The 12,417-nt window shown below is 50.3% G+C and overlaps 1 non-coding gene across 1 annotated transcript; it reads right to left on the bottom strand.

Moving 5' to 3' along the window:
* Positions 1-73, bottom strand: Trnaa-agc. Its single transcript has one exon. It is a non-coding gene; the product is annotated as a tRNA-Ala (tRNA).
* Positions 74-12,417: the final 12,344 nt, after the last annotated feature.

Below are 12,417 nucleotides of genomic sequence, written 5' to 3'. Positions count from 1 at the left end.
TGGAGCTGCGGGGCATCGATCCCCGTACCTCTCACATGCTAAGCGAGCGCTCTACCACTTGAGCTACAGCCCCGCGTCTTGGTGCCACACTTTCACTTGGTTCCTTGCGCCCTGCCTTTAAGTTGGACGGGTGGGAACGCCCTTCAATGGGTCATTCAACGTCATACGAAGCCAGGTGCGCGCGCTGGGCGAGGTATAGGGCTACTATCTTTTGTTGTGTTCCAGTCGCACTTCCTAACACCTCTAAACTCCTCCAAGATTGCTTCCCTGTTCCAGTGGCAGCTCTTAGCTCTAGCCCCTACAAAGCCAAGGAGGGCCGTGCTCCAACCTCCTCTATCGTGCTCTTGGAGGAGTTTAGAGGTGTTAGGAAGTGCGACTGGAACAGACCCTATCTGAACCAACGCACCTGACTAAGCCTGCTTTAGCGACTCACTTGTCGGTATTATGTATTCTCGGAAGGTTCTATGAAATGAGTAGAGTGCCTTAACGTTTGTCATTCACCCTAGCTTTTTTAGACGACTACGAAGCGCACGGAGGCAAGTGCAGTTCGGCTAACGTGGGGATAAACTCAACGCAGAGGATTAGAAAGGCGCTTTTAATGCGTAAATGTCAAAAGTCTCCAATTTATAGTATACTTATTGGAGACGTTTGACATGATTATTGGAGCGCTGCAGTCAAGCGTTTACATTTAATTGTCGCGGTTCGGCCTCCTGAGTTTCCCGCTATATGACGACTGTAAATTAAGGCAAGGAATGTTGCAAAGGAATTATCAGTGCGCAATGTTGGGATTGTTTTGTCCTTTTGCTCTCGGCTGATCATTTAACTAAAGGTAGTTTTGGGCTATCTCAAAGGAAGGCCGAAGGATGCCTATATTTTCGCCAATTGCTAAATGCTAGTCACATTAAGGGGAGAGCGGGGAGAGTTGTATCATGTCCAAGTTGTATCAGGGCGAATTGTGCCAAACTTATCCAATAGATAGCGCTCGTGACACGACCAGCCGAAGAGGTTTTCCGGGCGCCATCTTTCCCTGTTCTGTCGTGTGGCTGGGTGGACGCGTCTCGAGGTGAGAACCGATTTTATGTTTTTTTAATGTCATTCTAAAAAAATAAGTTGCAAGAAAATGTGTGTTTTGGGCATTTAGATGTGCACGAATTTGAAAGATCTCCGTAGCGGTGGTGAGGGTAGGTTCTAAGGCTGCGTGAGTGAAAATGGATTTATCTAGCTGTCCGCTGTTTTTGAGCACGAGGATGTTTTTTTCCAAGATGGCGGCGAGGTACATGTTGTATCAGAGCCGGGTGGGGTATGTTGTAACATGTAGGTATATATGTATGTATGGGTATGTTGCTTTTGATCGCGAAAGCTAAGCCCTGGCTCGCGTTTGTAGGTAGCTAGTCAATACTCGTTCCATTTCGGCACAATGTGTTGGCTTCTTTGCTCTTAACGGGCCACTTTTGCGTCTAGTGTGTCGATGTTTCGTTCGGATTGCATGACCTAAGTTTGGTCAAATAAAAGTGAAGCCTTTGAGCATATACATTGTATTAACCTCATTTAATGTTGTTGTTATGTTCAAAACCAGTAGCAAGCACACTCCCTGAAACGTGAAATAGTGATACAAATTACCCCACCAATGTGATACAACTCACCCAAGCCACGGGGCAAGTTGTATCAAAAACATTGTTCTTTTCGGCAGACCGTAGAAAAAAAAACTGGTAGAGGTAGCGGAAAAGTTACTTTGCACAAAAAAGCAGAAGAATCAAGGAAGGAGATAGTATGGAAATAATGAGTTTATCACGGATAGTTACGAGGTTATGGGTCTCGGAGTAAAAACTGATACAACCCACCCCACTCTCCCCAATACCTTGTCGGTTTTATTTCCTTAGTAGGTAAGTGCACATCTAGATTTGTATTATAATTTCATCCATAAACCTCTGTATACCGAGACCTATGTTTAAAAGTTTATTTCATAGATGTTGATTGCAATTAATCAAGTGTTTGCACTTTGCACACATTTACAGTTGAAGCCTTATTACGGGTAACGTCAAATGTCACTGTCAGATCATCTTTTTCACTTCTCCTTGTTTGATTCATGGCGCTTAAATCAAGCTTCTTTTAGAGCGAAGAAATAGAGCTAAGAGTTTTTTTAAGAGCAAACATGTTGTGGGCGATTTAGGGAGGTGCCAAACTTATTGCTTATCTTTGACTCAAAATAACAAATATTTTTCACTGGTCTACTCCCCTTGCCTGACAAATTAGCACGAACGTAGTCTGTGTTTTAAGTCCATACTTTCCACCTCCTCGCGCCTTTGCGATTGCCCAATTTTCACAGAACCCTGCGACCGTCCCCAGCTCGCGTCTGGCTGATATTGTATGACGGTGCTAACGTTTTTAAACCGCTCCCGGTTTCCTTGGGGACGTGTGACCGCGCCACTTTCGTCACCGTCTGACCCTCAATCAGCGCGTGTTACTCCACTGGACTGGCGCCGTCCACCCGTATAGCTATCTCTCTGTCCTGAGAAGGGAGGGGCCGGGTGATCCCTGCCGAGCGACGGCCGGCGCACACTGTCCCCCGGCAAGGTCGTCAGGTTAGGTCAGAAAGGCGGTGGTTCGGTGGAGGGAGGTGGGAAAGGGTAGGGGGAGTGGGTTACGTCCTGACGATGTCGCTGGAGTAAATTGTAGGTTGTTGGGATCGGTCTTTCACCATTTACGATATATCTTAGCATTAGCCAAGCTACTCATTTAGCTTTGTCATCGAAAGGTTTACTGTTCCATGCTCGTCAGCATGTATTTTAATGATCAGCCACCCACGTCCTGTGTATCAGTTACCCACCAGCTCACCAGCTCAATCACTTCGACTGACGAGGAAAATTGCAAACACCATTCCATCTGTGTGAAAATCTCAGCAGTCCGCATGTCAAGGCCGCATTGACGGGATCGGAATGATTCAGGGAGCCACAGTTGTGTGTCGCTCCAAATATTTTGTGCCTTGCTGCCTTCCACTGTATTTCTCTCCTTCCCACTGTCTTTTCATTATGTGTAGGTATCTCTCTCACCACTCGGCTTATCTAGACCAACCTCCACTATACTGCTGCTGTTCATTTCCCTTGCCTATATAACAAACAGAAGAAAAAAACATGAGACCTGACGCCCAGGCCATGGCAGTCCCACCTCAATCCGATCAATCCCCTCAACCTCCCCCCCCCCCCTCGACCCCTACCCCCGTGCCCTCGCCGCCCTGCTCACGACGACACGCGCCAGTGGTCACGGCGGCCGGCGCTCAGCCATGATGACGTCACGGGCGCCTCATTGTTGTCGGCACGACTTTTCTCGGTTGCACAAGGTTCCACTCGCTGTGGATGGACAGGCTTCTCATCCGCGGTCTGGGCAGGCGGGAAATTCAGGCAGAAAGAGAATGGAAGCAGGTCTGACAGGGATGGATCAGGATGCTGCTGCTGCTGCTGCTGCTGCTATACTTATGCAGCAGCATCTCAATGATCTCAATGATAATATCACAAGAAAAATTGTTAAGTGGGAATACTGGTTTCGACGGTAAAAAGTGTTTATCGCTTACCGCAGGGGGCACACTAGAACTGCAAAATGCTTCATGCATGACTTTTGTATTAATTTGCGGTGTGCTTTCGTAAGATCTCTGCAAAATGCTCCTTCTGTTTTCCTCTACCCTCCGTCGATATCCGCGTCTCAGTTGGGTAACAGCTGAAAAGTTGCAAAGGAACGGTTGAATGACAATCTCCACTATTCAATCATCCGACATTTAAAGGTCAGAATCTTACCTTGCAAGAAATCGCGTCTCACATACTTGCCTCAAGACTTTAAGCCTATCTACCTGCAGCCTGCAGCAGTGAAACCCACGTCCCCTGCCTATCGGCGACTGCGACGCCGTATCTGACGGTAGCACTTAGACTATAGAGACTGCAATAGGGCATACGACAATAGCACCAATATTTATGGAGACTGCAGCAGCGAGCAACAAGCACACAACAGTAGCACCGCGGTCCGGAGACGCGGCTATATGGCCACTTACTGTGGTTTGAATACTATCACAGTGATACCAAAGCACCATACCAAGTACTGAGTCCCAAATACCACATCTGCTCGTCACGCATACCTAAAACCTTATCGCTCATCGCTCACGATTAACGTATATTTCAATTGCATAGTGTTGGCACCAATGGTCGTACCATATAGCCTAACAAGCTTAAAAAAGTGATCAATATAAGCTCCCAGTGACTCAACTTTCTCTGTTTCTCTCCCCCTCTCCCTTCTCATTATTCCCCTCGCTCCCCGTATCCCCACCTCTCCCCTGCACCCCTGCACCGCTGATCAACCTATTGAATCCCCTGAGTGCCAGCCCGGAACTCCATCGCCCTCCTCCCTGCCGCCCTTCCCCTCACACCACGCCTATGGCAGCATTCCTTGGCACTGCTGCAGTGGGCGAACCCCTCCCCCTGCAGTGAGCCTCCCCCTCCACCCAGCTAGCCAATCGAAATCCCGCGGAAGTTGCCTAGAGAGTGAAACCGGTGGGGCGACAAGCGGCGACGCAACTGATTTCGTCAGATGTCGTCAGCTGGTGACGCTGGTGTCATCTGGTGTCATTGATGTCGCCTGGTGTCATTGGTGTTACTTGACGTTGTCTGGTGTTATTGGTGTCGTCTGGTGTCGGTTGTTTTCGCTTGGTGTTGCTCGGTATCATCGGAGTCGGTAATGAAACGGCGGTGACTGCGCCTGTCGTGTTAACTTCCTTCCTGGTCCAACTTCCTCTTGCCAATTGCTGGTCTTGATGACCTTACGACCGGACCAGTCTGTCTGCACTTTGGGTCGTTTGCACAGCCTCCCTCTCTAATTCCGGCTAACTACAGCCACGGCATTGCTCGGCGTATGGTGACTCTGGAAAGGACTCTCTTTCTGGTGGCTTTAGAAGCCTAAAGGCTAAAATGGTGATGCTAGTTTGCCGTGGCCTTAGAAACGGTGCTCTGCTATGCAGTAGCATTCCAATTTGCGATGTCCTTGCCCATGACTTGACACCAAAGAAGCCTTGGCGCAGCCTTTAATACCATTAGTAACAAATCGTGACTGTGTGCATGACTCTAGGAACAGTGATTGTCTCAGTCGTGACGCCGATACTCGTGATACTCGGAACCGTGATTAAACTGAGCTTTGACGCCACTAGCCGACACTACTAACCATGCAGGCCAGGCGTCCATGACAGGGCGCCAATGATTTCAACTACCATCATCACACTGCACCAAACTAACGATCATATATGAACCAGAAAGCCCCCGCCTGTGAGATGACTCCACTCGTGACCCGAGCGATTACCCCTCCGTACGGTCAGGTCAGTATCGATGACAGGCTGTCATTAAGACGTCAATCACTACCCACCACCCCTCCGTCTGTCAATAAGCCATCTATCCCTCCTCTCTCCCTAGAGCAATCATCACGTATGTCACGAACACTCTGCGGCCGAACAAAAAGGCACCGGGCCGCGCGGGGCCGGCCCGCAGCTGGGGCTTGGTGAGACGGTGACGCGCGTGGTTGCGCCACGAGGGGAGGGGGAGGGAGGGGATGAGCGGCGCCGGTCTCTCGGCGACCCCCTGGAGACGGGCTGGTTCGGCTGCAGGGGGGGGGGGAGGGGGCAGGCGCGGCGCCGACGCATACGAATGCAGGGACGGAGGCACAGTAGCGCCGTGATGTATGACCAGCTGGCTGGGCTGAATGGGTGACCATAATCGGTCATGATGAGCAGTTGCGTGAGGTCCATAAAATCACACGAGTGATACTGCTTGAAGCAAATGGTGGGTATTACCCGACGCTCCTGAGGCTACATTGAGCATTAGTGATCCTCTTGTGCAATACGAAGCGAAGCATCATGAACTGAACGCCACATCAGAATGATAGGGCCGAGTGCGTGATTATTGAGAGAGAAATAATGCAATGCGCATATATCATCACATCAACAGGGCACGGTTCGCCGCTCTGGGCTGGTCGACTCCACCCTGGCCAACAACGGGCGGCCCGGAGATGGGGTAACGGAGGGTCAGCCGCCGGGTCAAACAGCCGGGGGCGCCGCTGCTGACCTCTGACCTCGCCGACCCCGCCCCGCCCTGCCCGGTGGCCCATGGAGGTCAGAGACTGGCAAGGTCACGGCTGGAAATATGAATATTTCAGTGTTTCGAAACTGGCTCGATTGTAATCTTGTGAAGGCGAGAATGAGATAGATATAGCTCACTCCCTGCGGCGACAGGGACTGCTTTGTTGGGACTGAAAAAAACTACGATTGCTGTGCTTGACTATAACGCCTGATTGACTGAAAAATACGTGTTCTACTGAAAAATAAATGTTCTCACGGCCCACGCAGTGTAGGGAAAACATCGTCGACACATTGCACGCGGTAATCGATCAACACGTCAGCCTCAGTTGCCATGCCCCCAATCCACAACACCCAACTTGGACCACATACTGCAGGTCACTCGACCACCATCGTAACCAAACTGGACCACAAGTGACCAACCCCCACCGCTCCTATGCGCGGCTGGCGGACACGGGCGCTCATATCCCGCCTATCCCAGACAGCTGACGCCCCCCCCCCCACCGAGCGCCGGGGGCGGGTGGTGCCGTTTACCAGGTGCCCTTGCCGGTGGCGGCGGCCCGGCGTCGACTGCATACTGACTAGTGATGTCAATTACGGAAAATCGGAATACTGATACCAAACCAAATACCAACCAAAACCACGGGAAAATACCGAAACCAAGCCAACTTGGGAAACTGAGGGAAATACCAACTTTTTACCGATTTCTTAGCCTCTTATACATTAGTGAGGGATGGTGAGGGCTTATGATACCAACAAAATACCAAACACATTACGATTGAAATACCAAATACCAAGTTGGTATCGGTTTGGTATCGGTATACCAAAAAGTTGGTATCCGATTGACATCTCTAATACTGACCCAGACTGGCGACCGGGGAGCCGTCGGTTCCGCCGCACAGACGGCCGCTCGGCCGACCGACTCCGGCCTTGCGGTCGGTCGGGCGGTCGGGCGGTCGGGCGGTCGGCCGACACCACGCTCCGGACTGGATAGTTCCAGCTGCGGTCCGGATATATCCAGCTCGACGACCGGACCGCGGCTCTCCATAGAGGTGCAGCCTCATCGGGCCGCTCACGTTCACTGTGGCTGCTGAAATGCTGTTGCTTATGTTTATGTGTTTTGATTATTCAGTTGGTGATGCAATCCGCTGTTTGCAACCACGTGAGCTAAGGCTCATGGAAAATACAATCGCGAATGTGAACATAGTTCAGGAATCGAGTTTCCTATCCAAGTGGGATTTTGACGGCGAATTTGTATTTCCTGGTCCACGCCCAGTTGTACCGCCCTGCCCTGCAATGAAATGTTTGCACCGTTCTCACGTGATTCAAGAGCACAGTGAAACAACGAAGGGAGTGTAGGAGGGCGTGTGCCGTGGTGGAAACGAGATATGCAGTAATCCGGTTCCGACAGACAGGAAAAGTGGAAATGCAGGAATATCAAAGTTAATTATAAAACGTCCGAAACGGCTGAAGTAATGGGAAACTGTCTGAATTGAAAAGAAAGCGCGATACTGATGAAACACAAATGGCATTGGGTTGTCAGTCAAGCACGTAATTTATATTTTAATCACGATCCGAGCAGTCGCAACACGACGCATTACCTATTCATGATTCATGTTTTTCTCGGCTACTCGTGAAGCTTTTAAGGGAGCGTCGTGACAAAAACTATGACAGTCGTGGAGCCGGTAAACGGGCTGTGATGCACGGATATACCCTTCAGTACCGACATAATGCCTTATGTAAATGCCCGTCGTGGCTAGGGATTTCGTATTATGTAAATACCGCATGATCTTGCGGTAAGGCGGTTCTGAAAGATGCGTTTTGGGGGGCTTTATGCTAAATCACCATGCAGAACCCTGAGAAGTGTTATTGCTCTTCCAGCCTGGTACTTTGAGGTGACCTTTTGCCTGTGATCCCTCTAGCAAAACAAGCGTGTCGAGTGTATTGTAAAAGTTTCCCCGGCTTGAAGACTGGAACCTTTGCTTTTGCCTTGTAGCATTTTCAGCTGCCGCGAAAAGCTCACAGCTCAATCTAATGCACACCCAGCTACCCGTTAAGCTTTCCGTCTCAGTCTGCACTTGTATGCCAACCAAAGCCAGCATCTGGGACCCTCCCGGGAGCCCCGAGCCCCCGCCGCCGGCAGCGACTACATCGTCCTCTCGTGTTCGACGTGGCCGAGCGGCAGCGAGATAGCCGAGCGGTCGCGGCGTCTTAGGACAGGCGTTGAGCCACCGGCGTGGGGCAACCAACCGGCTCCGGTGGAGGTCAGGCGGTGACTGGTGGGCAGGCCCGCTGTCTGACCGTCCAGCGCTGCTGAAGGCGGCACCTGGCGACCGCCCGGCACCCGGCACCGGCGACCCCCGGCACCCGGCACGGCGACCGCCCCGGAGGCACGGGGCCCGCTGGAGATGCGGGACAGTCGGACGGAGTTGTAACCAACGGGACCGATGGTGCTGCGGGATCTAAAATACCGGGTGGATCCCGGTCGATCACGACAATGAACATTTCGGGTGGATGCTGAATATCGTGAATGCAGACCTGATTTCTCTAAATTATGAAGTCATGGTGCTGATGACTCAAATGAGCTGACGACGCGATGGGTTTGAATTGTTGGCGGTGGTATAAGTAACAGTTTTAACCCATGGTTAGCAGACTATCTTGTAATGAAATTTGATACGATATTCGGCAAACAACATGACCTGTGCATGTCAAATGGAAAACACGGATACGCTAGTCAATTATTGAGGCTGTGAATGAATGCATTTTTTAACCAATTTACCTATAAAAATGGTATTGTTCATTGTGTTATTGTTTGAATAACCTTCAAACGTAACCCGTAACTTTCAATGAAAATATTGACGCACCGAACAAACCATTTTTGCCCTATCTGATCCCTGCCATCAAATTATTCACCATCCGCAACTCGGTCCTGTTGTGCTCAGAGTTGGCCGATGACCCTGAGGGAAGCTGCAATGTCACAGACCGCTTTCACTCGGCCTGTCCGGGAGGACACCGGTTATCAGACCAGCGGAGCCCGGCCTTTCAGTTTACTCGGCGGCGGATCTTGAGAAGGTCGAGGCATAGTGCAGAGGTATTCCGCTATTTTCCATATGAGGCGAACGAACGGTATTATTTATTTTGCAACAAGTTTGCAAGCAAATGAGTAAATACATAAAAGCGTTCGAGCTATGAATAATAAGCAGGTCTATTTCTTGACGCTTTCTTCGCAAAGAAAAAAAAATATTCGAGGAGCATTTTATCACATCAGGGGATCACAACGTCCAGTGACATCCCAACGCCAAGTGAATGATTCATCCATCTTTTTTTATTGAATACTTTAGGAACAGTTGATTTTATTTACTTCATGTAGCTCAACAGAATGCCTAAGGGCGAAGTTCCACAGATTACTACAGATTATAATTCCTGGGCGAGGCGATGTATGTAAGTAGGTATACACGAGATGCGTTAAGCCTACATCATCACCTATCCTTCGGAAGCGGCTGAAATTTCTCCACCACACCTTGCACGGCGAGATAAGAGCAGGACAACGCTGTTCTTCGCTGACAACCATTCCTCCCGGGCACACCTGCATGCTTTCTGTGAAAAATTATCCGTCCAGGGAGCGTCCGGAACCGCCGTGGCGCGACTCTAACCGAACGATACACCCCGAGGAAATGGTCGACGCGCCGCGGGCAGCAACTTTCCATCTCGTTCAAGGCCGGCCGGTCGGGGCTGAAGTGCCCCCGCCCGATCCGCCTGGTACGGCCGTCGACGGGCGCAGTGAATGGATGTCCTGTTCATTGTTCGCCCAACTCAAAAGTGTTCCATTGATTGGTGAACACTGACCGGACATCAGATGGGGTAAATGGAAGGCGGAGAGCGGCCGTGGCATGCCGGCAGGGCGGGTCGGGACTCCGAGGGGCAAGCAGTCACGATCTCACACCGATGAGAAACAAAGGATATTTCGTAAGCTCAGTGCATGCGTTCTGAGAAGTAGAAGAATGTCTAATATAAGTGTCGTCCAACTAATAAATGGATGGGGCTACGTTTATCAACATAACCGGGTGAATTTGAATGTAGTTACTGTGTGTTCACGCAGCAGAGTATAATGGCTCCAGTCCAGTCCAAATATGGCAATATGTATGGTGAATTTTAACCACTCCCGGATCCCAGACCCACATCTTGTCATGCCTTCCCGGCGGCAATGTCGGCCTGTGACCTGCGTTTGACCCGACCTGACCTGGCTGGCCGACCGTCACCCCGTGACGCAACCGTGACCGTCACGGCAAACAGCGATCGCGTCGTCACGGTCGCTCAGTCGTGACGCGCGTTACGATATAGTACCGTGCGCGGGCATAGATAGTAGATACGTCTGGATGAATGGAGCCCAAGGGCCATAGCACTAGGACAGAGTGACTTCCTGAATTGCCCTGGAGATCAGATGAAAGTGAGATGGTGAAGTGAGCTGGAATGTTGTTTTGACTGCTGAGAGATAAAGACACTCTAGATGCCGGATATAGAGACGGTGATTGGGGAAATAGAGTGATAACATAATGCATCCAGATGTGCTCACTATCATATCCTGATAGCATGAGCATTTGTGGTTGAATTGAAATGAATACCTATTGGGCAAGGCATTTGACGATGGAAGGAATTGCAACTGTCTGCGGGTTACTCAATTTATGCGTTTACTCACTCACGTAAGTGTCGGGTGCCGATTCCTCTGCTTGGCACATAGATTTCGATGACGAATCTCTCCAACATTGATCCTAAGTAATCTCAACCGGGTGCCAAGTGCCCCTCCCACCCCAATAGTGGCTTATCTCCATCAGTGCAGCGGGTGGGGACTTTCGCTGTCTGTCGGCGGGTCTCGTGAGGCAGCGGTCTGAGCTAAGCCGCCCGGATGTGTGGGGTAAGACCCGCAACACTCGTTCGATGGATGTTCCTTGCCATACTGGCGGCTCGATGGCAGACAATGCCGGCAGCGAGACGCACTAGCTACCCCATTTGCGTTTTCAGGCGGCCGCTGATGCCAACAGCGTCGTGGGTGGCGAAACAGCAGTGTTGTGAAATGTTGCCAGCTGACTGTGATGCTGGATATTTTGCACAGAAAATTATATAGATTTTAGGATTGATCGATTGTCGTGTCATTATTCAGCGGAAGGGTATTTTCCCAATTTGGGCTTACTTATGATTCATTTATATTTATTAACATCATATAAGTGGTCTATGCTATTTTATATAATTCATCACAAACCTGCACAGCTAAATGATATGTTCTCGTACGACAACTGCCACTTTTTATATCATGTCTAATGAACAAACTCCCGTGTCGGTGTCCTTCAGAAGGAATCATATCCCCTCAGCGCTGCACCATCCATCCGTGAGGGCACCTGTTCGATGCCCTCCGCCTGGCACGCGCTCACACCCGAGCTTCCACAGCACACCACCTCAGCCCGTGATACTCCCTGATTCATCTTTGTTTGCGGCTTCCGTGTGCACTGTGCGCGGAGATCAGGGTTTTTGTGGGCGGGACCGGCCTTCGCGGCGGGTCATTGTAGCGGAACTGATTCCACGATATGAGCTGATGATGGGAGGCGCAGTGCCGCTCTTTGAAGACTCGGGTCTTGTTATTGGCTGCAGGGACCGGAACAGTCTGAGCTAGGGTAGAACCGGAATCAGGGAAAAAAGAGTTACTTGCTGATGCTGATGATAGTGATGCCTCAAGTCCAGTCATTTTGCAAAATCATTACAATCATACAAAATCAGTCATTTTCATTTTACCCCTGCCCACCTGGCACCTACCGTCGATCAACAGAACGACTCGATCGCCACTCATTCTTCTTGCACATCCCGTCATTCCCATTTACCCGTGACCATGATGTCCAACGCTGTGGAACGTGCCGCCACCTGGTCTGATTCGGTAACCAGGCACGACTCACAGCTCAGCCGGAGTACGACTGGCAGCGACGTGTGTTCAATGCTTCGCTTGGTACATACTTGCCCAGTGTGCACCTACGGCCAAACACAATTGTGCACGCAATGCATATTTTCTTACTTTTGTTTCGCATGCTTCTGAACATCACTGGAGTAGCGTTGTATTTAATTTTGTTGTCTTCAAGGTAGGGAGTGTAAATTGAATGACCTGGTGTGAGTATTTCAGTGCCGTTCGGTCTTCGGTCGCTCGCTTTACGATCTCTCGTAAAGAGATGTCGTAAAGACGCGATGAAGCGGCGGTGATTGCTGAACGCTGATACGTCCTTTGATCGCAACTCTATTCCCTTATCTCCAGATTAGAGTGAATCGTTTGCTGA

This window comes from Amphibalanus amphitrite, unplaced genomic scaffold (assembly GCF_019059575.1).
Source record: "Amphibalanus amphitrite isolate SeventyFive unplaced genomic scaffold, NRLGWU_Aamphi_draft 000945F_arrow, whole genome shotgun sequence".
Classification (NCBI taxonomy): domain Eukaryota; kingdom Metazoa; phylum Arthropoda; class Thecostraca; order Balanomorpha; family Balanidae; genus Amphibalanus; species Amphibalanus amphitrite.
Note: the sequence above shows the minus strand (reverse complement) of the source record. Positions and strands in the feature narration are given on the sequence as shown.